The sequence below is a fragment of the Cyanistes caeruleus genome, chromosome 6 (genome assembly GCF_971803275.1).
Source record: "Cyanistes caeruleus chromosome 6, bCyaCae1.hap1.1, whole genome shotgun sequence".
Classification (NCBI taxonomy): Eukaryota; Metazoa; Chordata; class Aves; order Passeriformes; family Paridae; genus Cyanistes; species Cyanistes caeruleus.
In genome coordinates, this window is record NC_141706.1 from 57,373,687 (window position 1) to 57,383,238 (window position 9,552).

Below are 9,552 nucleotides of genomic sequence, written 5' to 3' on the forward strand. Positions count from 1 at the left end.
TTTCCCTAATTTTTAAATTTCATCTAACTCCCCTGCCATGGCCAGGGACACCTTACACTAGATCAGGTTTCTCAGAACTCCATTCAACCTGGCTTTAAACACTACCACGTATGGAGCATCCACAACTTCTCTGGAACACCTATTCCTGTCTCCCATCACCCTCATTGCAAGGAATTTCCTCACAATATCTAATTTAAACCTGCCTTCTGTTGTATGTGTGTACATATACTTATATAAATGTACATACATGTACACATTTGCAAAGTAATTAATACTTTCATGGGAAAAAAGGCATGAACACAGTAAAATGGAACCACCACTTGTGTTTGAATATAGGGTTTTTCAGTAAAGCAACCAACCATTACAATGAATTTAACATCTTTAATTGGTCTTGCTCATCCTCCATTCATGGAGTGATGTAAGCAGGAAGTTTGGAGAAAGATGCTTACCCAGTCCTTTGGTACGGGAAATATTTTCAAATGCTAAGAAACAAAATAACAGAAGGGGCTTGGGAATGGGCTTGGGAATCCTTCCCTGACAGTCCAACAACAGCTGTGCAAAATTTCCCAGCCCCAGACTTTAATAGGGAAGGAAAGGGGGCATTGATGTCCCTTTGCTAACTCAAAACCTACAGAGGAAAACAGTCATGGTGCAGCCAGGGCCAGGGGCTCCCAGAGGCACCTCTGAGTCCTTCCCTGCCAGAGCCTCGTGTTTGCCCTGTGCTGTCTGTCTGGTCAGCACTGGGGAACCTCATGTGTGGCTGGTGGCTGGAGTGGATGACTGAAAACAGAAATCCCAGGAAGGATTGGTCCTGCAAGTGCTTTATATTGGTGCAGCGGGATTTTTTGGATAAATATAGAGTCAGCCCTTAAAACCGACAATCTGGATGTTTGCTGGGTTTGACCTCAGTCTACAAATAACCTCAGCTGTTTTGAACCTCCATTTCTGAAGAGAAATTAAAATGCCCAGCTTGTATCCTGGAGACCTAAGTCATTCCTTGGCTGGGGGATTGCTCTGTCTTTCAAAGTCCTCTGGGACTGTTCAGCGAAATAAGTGTGTCTCATCTGGCTGCAGCACTCATCACTGTCAAGCGTAATCGAATATGGGGAGAGAGGCGATAACCTTGAAAGAGGGGGTGTGCTGCAGAGTCAGGCAGTAGAAAGCAAGTTCCCTTTCACGTGTGCACTAATCTTTCCCCCCCATGTTTATCATTCTCCACACATAGGCTGCTATCTGCACATCAGTCACGCTCAACTCTCAGCAGCCTGGCTATTGCACACCTACGCACAGATTCCCACAGCCTTCATTCATTTCACATTTGTGTCAGCATCCAAACACCTCTATGGAAACCATTGCACACAGAAAATTAATGTTGTTAATGAGAGTGTTGGTGAAGAGTCCACTCTTTTTCTGGGAGGTGGTCATTCTGGACACTTGTGGGTTAGATTTTGTGTTCCAGTAAACCTTGTCCCTTTTATTATTAAAAAAATAAAAGGCTGAAAAAAAGGGCAATGCAAATGTCATTTGTAATGAGTTTTGAGAAATACAAACTTTACCTTTTTTTCAAAAGAAATATATAATAATTTGATAGTGTGAAGCTGAGAACATTATTAAAAGTAGGAAATATAATATTATCTTATTGAAGGTATTGACATCAATATAGCTTGGAGCAACTTGGACTTCACCTTGGGTCATCAATGCTAAGAACATGACCTGTTAGAATCTCTGCCTTCAAATCTCAAGTGTGTTTTGTTAACTGAGGATAAAGCTACTGAACTAGAATGTTTTTGGATTTGATGAAGTATTTTTATATCTCATTCTTTTTGCATGTTGCTCCGAGTCTTTATAGATTTTCAACAGGATAGTATTCTTTATACCATCTGTAACCATCATTTTTCCAATATGTTGCCAATGTTGCTTTTCTAGTTATTTCTCCTACAATTGCCTCAAGATGTAGGGAAGGCAAAATAGAAAAATCAGACTCCAGATGCCAAAACGATTTGTGAAAATGAATATGTTATTCTCTATTTAGACAGATTTTTGCCAAGCATATTTGCTGTACATTGTTAAATTTGACTCACTTGAATCTTTTCAGTCCCTTCAAGGTAGAAAAGGGACCATTATGGCCCTATATCATGATAGCTAATGTGAGAAAACAGGTCTTCCAAACCATAAACATGTCTGGTTTCTAGAAAAGAGTTGCTTCTTAGAACTGCCATAGTACAATGTTTCTAGCTGCTCTTTCTTAACCTCTTGCAAAAATGAATGGAAATGAAATAATATGCAGTACTATAAGGTGTTAAAGGCAGGAAAGATTACTTGTGATTTAGACATAATGTCACTTCTTGGTACAAAGACATTGATTGACTACTTCAAAAATAATTTTTCTTGCTTGAATGCCTGAGGAAATATTGATTGCTTTAGAGTTATGTTTCATCCCACGTCTTAATATGGCTATTGCTTTAGAGCCTTGCTTTGAACAACCTGCATTATTTGGGAATATGAAGAACAAACAGAACTCTCTAACTCACCAGGATCCCTGTGTAACCCTAACCTCAACCATAATCCAGCACCCATCAGCTCTGAAAACTGAAAATTATGTTTGAAGACAGGAGTCATCAACACACTGCTAATGGGACGTGACACCCCGTTCTACCGTGGAGCATAGCAGTTGCTGGGTGGCAACAGTGTGGGCTATTTTCCTTGCTGAGATGTAGTGTCTCTCTTCCAGGGACTGAGGGATTGCTTCTACCAACAAAAAACACCATAATTCCTAATTGGCTAAGTGCCAACAGCACAGGATCTGCATTCTTAAGGTAATTCTTAGAGGGAAAATAAATTTTCAACTGTTTATGCCACCTATCATGTTAATCAGTCCATTTTTTAAATGTCTCAGTCTTATAAAATGTATTCTAATTTAAATACCTAACAATATATTTTGATTTCAAATCATGGAGTCACGTGATTTCTGGATTTAATTTATAAGTAAAGGAAACTGTGCTTTAGCAAAAATACCTGCTAATGTTGCAACTGCAAAGAAACAGAAGTTGGGAACCCCAAAATAAAGATTCAACATTTATTTTAAATTAATTTATTAATTTGTATCATGCCTGACTCCTAAAGCAAGTTTTCAGTAGCTGGAAATGATGGTTTGTTCACATTGCAATTTGCATTTTAAAGACATTTCAGGACATGATGTAAACAGCATAACCCCTCAAAAAACACGAACCAGCTCCAAACTGACTTAATGTGTTGGAAAGTGCTGATCTAGACTAAACCAAATCACTCTTGGACCTATTTGATTCTACTGAGGAAACATAATAGCATCTACTGCAGTAATGATTAAACTCAAAAATACAAGTTCTAGGTGATCCTCTGTAGGTGCATAGGTACTAGAGATACATTTGAGAAACTTTTAATAAGTTTCTGGCAATGAGCAGGCTCAAAATTTCATCATCCAAATGGTTATGTTTGGATTAATTTTCAATTTTTAATCATCCCAAAAATTCAAGGATCTTCACATATTTAGCCTGAGTTTGTCATTAAACTGACAGATTCCCATTTAACTGACAGATATCCCATTTAGGATTGTTATATAAGAACACTGCTGGATAGCCCTGATACCCTATGCTGTCCATAGTTCCATATGGAATTTGGCAAAGCTGTGTTTTACACAGTAGTCTGTATTTCATGTCTTTACTGTTGAAGAATTACTCTCGTCCTCGATGAATTTCCCTTCAGAAACATATTGTTTAAAGAAACTTTCTTCTGCTAAAATATCTTTTATTTCTTGCAGCTTACTCTGTCAGATCATCTCTTACTTCTGTGCTCTCAAGAGAATTATAATGAGATAGGTTGCATTAAATTATACAGAATAGAAGCTCACAATCAGTCTGGCAAAAGTACTCGGGTAGTGGTGGAAGTTTGCAGGGGTAGATAGTGGACCAACAAAACAGAGACTGTCATTGCATTATCTGGGCTTATTTCGCTGTATGTGATGTTTACTCTTACCTTCTCTCTGAGAATCATAAGGATTGTATTTGAGTATTCATGTTTATTTTGCTCGATAGACTTGTGAATAAAAGTGCTTCTTAGAGGAGAAAGTTTGTTTATGGGGGAAGTCAGATTTTCACTTTGGTATTGTATATTGCTGCAGGATTTTGAGAGCTAATAACCTCTGCTCACATTCCTACTAGGAAAACTAAAATGAATTGTCTGTTGTTATTGTCACAAGGTTGGATAAAATGATATTTTACATGGAATTTGTGGGATGGGCACATATGGGGCCTTTTATTCTTGAAGAATATTTTGTGATTCTTGAGCTTTAAAATGAGAAAAGGAGAAAACTGTGGAATAGAAGCATGCCTACAAAGCTCAGAGCAGCTGCTTCAGAGCTCCCAGGAAAGGCCAAACATGTTATGACATTTGAAAATCTTGTGGTAAACAGTAATTAAGAGGACTAGCACTGTCTCAAACCTTTGAATGAATAGAAATTGCTGTCTGCTGCAAACAAATTTTCAAAAGTGTGAAATTTGCCTTAAGTAACATAGAAGACTACAGGTTAAGAGGAGCAATCTAGCAGATAGAAGGAATAGTTTAAAGAGTTTATCATGTATGGGATATAAGTTTGTATGAAAGAAAGCAGGAAGGGTGGATTCATAAAACTATTGAATTAAGAAAATAGACAAATTCTCATCCAGTCTATCATACTTACCATATAGAAATGCTGATGTTCTCAGGCAATTTTGATGAAGACATTTTGCTGATCTGAATGCAAATTTGAGGATTTCATACAGTTTTATGATATTAGAAGATGATAATTTTCAGAAGCACTCAATGCTACTGCAATTTAAAATTCAATCAAAGCCCTGATGTTTCAGTGTGGTAGTACCCAAGCCTCCAGCACTGATTTTTTTGAGACCCACTAATGCACAGAACTAGATAACTGTTGTCTCCTGATTGTGTCTGCTGACCTGGCATCAATGGTTTTCTCAGGGGACAGTAGCATTCTTTGGGTTAACAATGTCTTTGGTCTTTGCCTTTTCAGCTTTGGAGGAGGGGTTGTTTATCAGCGAGTTCCTGGGCCACAGTGGCCATCTCAGATCCCTCTGGGTGCACACCTGCCTTGGCCAGTAGTTATCTGATATAATCTGCTACTTTTTTCCCAGATGTCAACAGTGTTCCTGGTTTGATGTGTGTTCAGAGAGAAGAAACAAGGAAAACATTGCTGAATGCCTGAAGCCTGGTACATCTGAGTTATGCCCAGTAAGACTCTGAGTGATACAGTCAGCTCTAGAAGGTTATCCCATTCAAAGACACAGCCCTCACAGGAAAATGTTTGGAAAATTTTGTCTCCCATGTGAATGGAATATACATCTCACATAAAATCCTGTTCCACATCAAATTAGGCTGCTTCAGAGGAAGCCAAAGTACTTTCCTTCCTGTAGCAATTTTCTCCAGTTGAAGATATTCAGACCCTATATCCTAGTAACCAGTCATGCTAACCATTTTACAATAAAATACAAGGGCTGCATATGAGGTACTTTATCAAGTCAATTGCTGCAAACAAGGAGGTGAAATATTTTCCCAAATGTTCCATCATATTTGCTGTGATTGGATTATGGTAATAATGTATTTACAGTTAACTGTCTAATGAAAGATAAATAAATGCAGAACAAGCAAAGTCAGAATTTGACAAGAATACGGGATATCTAGTTAATGTATTTTTATGTAGGTGAAAATAGACAGAAATACAGTAGTTATAAAAGCTGAAGTGCTATTTATCAGAGCAATGTACTAGATTTAATGCATGCAATAGATTATGTCAGGAAGACAGGTTCCTGTTTTTCTCTGACCAAAAATTGTTTAGACTAGGCTTACTGACAAACTGCAGCTGCAGAAAATTTCATTTTCTGTTCGTAAGGCCTTCTCCTCAATTGCAGACTAAGAAGAAGCTTACTTTTGTCTGCTGTCTAGCTAGAACTTCTTATGCAGTACTGTGCTTAGCAGCAGCTCGTATAGACTTTCCCGAGGTGCCTACAGTCAATGATGGATGAAATTATCTCTGGGTAAAAGAAGAGGTGTATTGCAGTTTATATAATGGCATGGATTCTCATTAATTGCTTTCATGTCATCACTGTGCTCAGTGTGGTGTAAAAGTGCACCTTGGTTCAAAGAGAAGAGGTGTAACTTTATCTGTGAGTAACTTTATCTGCTTCCATGAATTAGCAGCTGGCTGTGCATCATGCCTTTTGACATTTATGCCTGTTCTAAGATGGTTTACCCAGTAGCTTCCCAGAAAAAACATTTAACGGTACAGTGCAATGTACCTCCACCTCTGTGCTCATCACACCTTTTCATGAGGCAAAGTGTTCTCTTCCTCAGTGTTCTCTTCCTCAGGGAACACTTTGAGGCCAAACTTTTTCTGTCCCATGTTAGACATGGTTTAATCACTGTGGTTTTGCTACTAATACCTCTATTTTGGAATACCCAATTCACTGGACTAATTGCAGAGATATTTTTCCAGCTCATAGTAAAAGTGCATTATACAATATTCTTAGCTTAAAATAGCTTACAACCCACTTACATTGCCAAAGCAGATTGTTCTTTTGAAATTTCTTCAGGGCCACTGCAGCTCAACAGTTTTGGGGTCCAAGTTTCACTGAAGTGATCAACAAAACTAGTCTTGGGATCAAGTCTGCAGGCTCTACTCTTGAAAGATGAGCTATATCTTTATACCAATAAATTAACATCTCTAGCACGGAGACTGACTGTCACAAAATAACTTTGTTCATACTCTTGATCTGTCTTTGTCTTCAAAATAGAAAAGTTATTTGTAGATTATAGCTTGGAATGCATATTTGTCCATACTGATTCTTAGACTGTGACCAATATTTAGGCAAGGGCTAAATATCTTGAGTCAAAGCTATTTCAGGCTATAATGTCATTGTAATGACATTTATATTTAGATACGTTTAGATAATTGTGTTCCACTGCCTAGGTGTGTTTCTTCACACTGTTCACTAACCTGGCTCTGTCTACCAGGACAGTTGTATTTCTCATAGTTGTTTATCAAAAAGCTGCAGGAGCTTGATTCTGTCACATTTCTGTTTCTTCTCCAATTTTCAGCTGTTTCAACTCAGCTACGATAACAGCCTTGCTATTACTGCTCTTTTATTTCACCAAAATACGCTGTTGCACCAGTTTCCATTATGTCTGCACCTGAATAATCCATGAGCTCTTCATCCACTCAAGAGTCACAATCACATTGTGTTTTGGGGCTGTTTCCATTTTATTTTTACCTCTCTGGTTTCACTTAACTTCAGTGCAATACAATGGTTCAACTATTTTTTTTTTCCTGAGTTCAATGCAGAAAGTATTCCTCAGCAGCTGCTTCTTTTACCTAACCAGCATCCATCAATTCTATGCTGCTGATTTTCCAGAAATAACACCACTTTCATTTTTTGTTTGATTTCTATTCCTCTTTTCTCCACCTCCCCACCTGTATTTTTACATTTATCTGTTCTGCTCATTGCTTAGAACAAGTACAGTCTAAAATCAGTATGTTCTTCTTTTATTCCTTAGTGGATCGATTTGGAATTCTAACTTTAGATACCTAAGCTTGAATATTGTGTCACACCATATAAATGCAGTCCATGCCTAGGAATAGGCTTGCACTAGGATTCACAAGTTTGTAATTACTGGTGGTAAGTAAATCCCACAAAACATTATACGAATACTTATTATAAAAAAAAAAAGAAAAAGCCAAAAAGCTTATGAAGTATTTTTTAATGAAAATTTCAGGAATGCTATCTCAACTTTTTGATTGGAAGAATATATTATTTTATCTACAATGTAGTTTAAGAGTTAAGGAGCTCTGGAATGTATGCTGTGAGCTACATTGTACTCCATGACAGTAACCTTGCAAATCCTTACACGGCCCATAAAAAATACCAGTTTTTGCACAGCAATTTATTAGGGATTAATTAAGATTGGGGACCAAATTTGGTGTTCAGTGTGTATTTACAACCATTGCATTGTTCATTCAAGAATTTTGGCCATCTCAAAAACATGGCATCAACTGTGTTAATTAAAACTGGTTTCAGTTTTAGCCGTCGTTACAAGCCTTTGGCACAGTGAACATTGCATTTTGAGTTCTTCTCAGTTTCTCATTTTCACTTCAAAAATATGGTTCTGAGGGTTGAAATGGAAAGAATGTTTACTGGAGAAGCTTCTGATTTTGAAAGGCAAAGGAGAAAGTGGTGAAGAATTGAGCAGCCAGTGTTGGAAGGGACCTCAAAAGTTTGTTTGATCCAACCTCTCACGGCAAGGGGAGCCAACATGACATTATCTAGCACCCTGTCTAATTACATCTTGAAAACCTCCAGTATCACTATGCCTAAAGTAATTTTGCATAACTAAGCTGAAAATTTTACTTTTAAAAATGCAGTGAGTACTGCTCTAAGTTTTCTCTATTCAAAAAAATTATTTTTAAAGTGGGAAATTAACATATTTGTAACAAAAAAAGAAAATTTTTATGAGTTTTTGGATAACATTGACAGAAAAGACATAATCTGCTTGAAGCATGCACTCTAAAAAAAAAAAAGAAAAATCATTCAACCAATAAGCAAAAATACAGTCAAATACTCTGAGTGCATTAGACAAAGAAGAATGAAACATAATTAATGGTATTTATCCTTGAGGTATAGAACCAGTGACTTATCTTTAGTTAAAGAAGGAGAGGACCTAAATGTATTTGTATATGATAAAATGAACAGAAAGGGTAAAGGAAGAGGAAGGGAACAATGGAATTCTGCCTTCTGTGCTTCTAAGGCTGCCTTTGTTTAACTCAGATACATTGACATTTCCTGTTCTGCCTTCCTTCCTAAAAGATCAATGTCCCTTAAGGGTTATATCCTTATGGGTTTCAAGAAGTTGGCAGAGAAGGGGAAATTACAGAGCTTGCCTGCATCTACTATATAGACATGTGAGAGAGCAGTTTCACCTATTGTGGAAACTCCTGGTTGTTTCAATCTCTTTTACTGCTAGTCATCAATAAAACAGGGTGCAGAGGGAAGCTGAGAAGGTATAGAATATTTTTAATATTCAGATCCTGACATCAAAATAGAAGGTTTGGTTTTGGACCACTTCTATAGAATAGTTATAGTCAATTACTATAGTTAGTTTGTGCATTATACTGAAGCTGAGTGTGAGGAACCGAGGTGCTGGCAGCAAGTCAAAGTTGAATGTACCTATTTGTTATTTGATAAAATGAATGAATGGTTTCCAGCACAGCTTCTGAACTTTTAAGAAAGGTTGCTCACTCACTGCAAGGGAAATTGTCTTTCAATCAAGTCCTCTCCCAGCTTCGGCTTGATTTATGTCTTATTGCAAGTATTATCTGAAAATGAAAAATAACATAATGTCATAAAGGTGTTATTGGAAAATGGAAAATAACATCACTTCCATTATTGCTGACATGAAGCCAGTCTGATCTGTGAATAAAAGTCTTCCAGGGGATCAAAAGCTCACACTGTGTTTTTGCTACCAAAG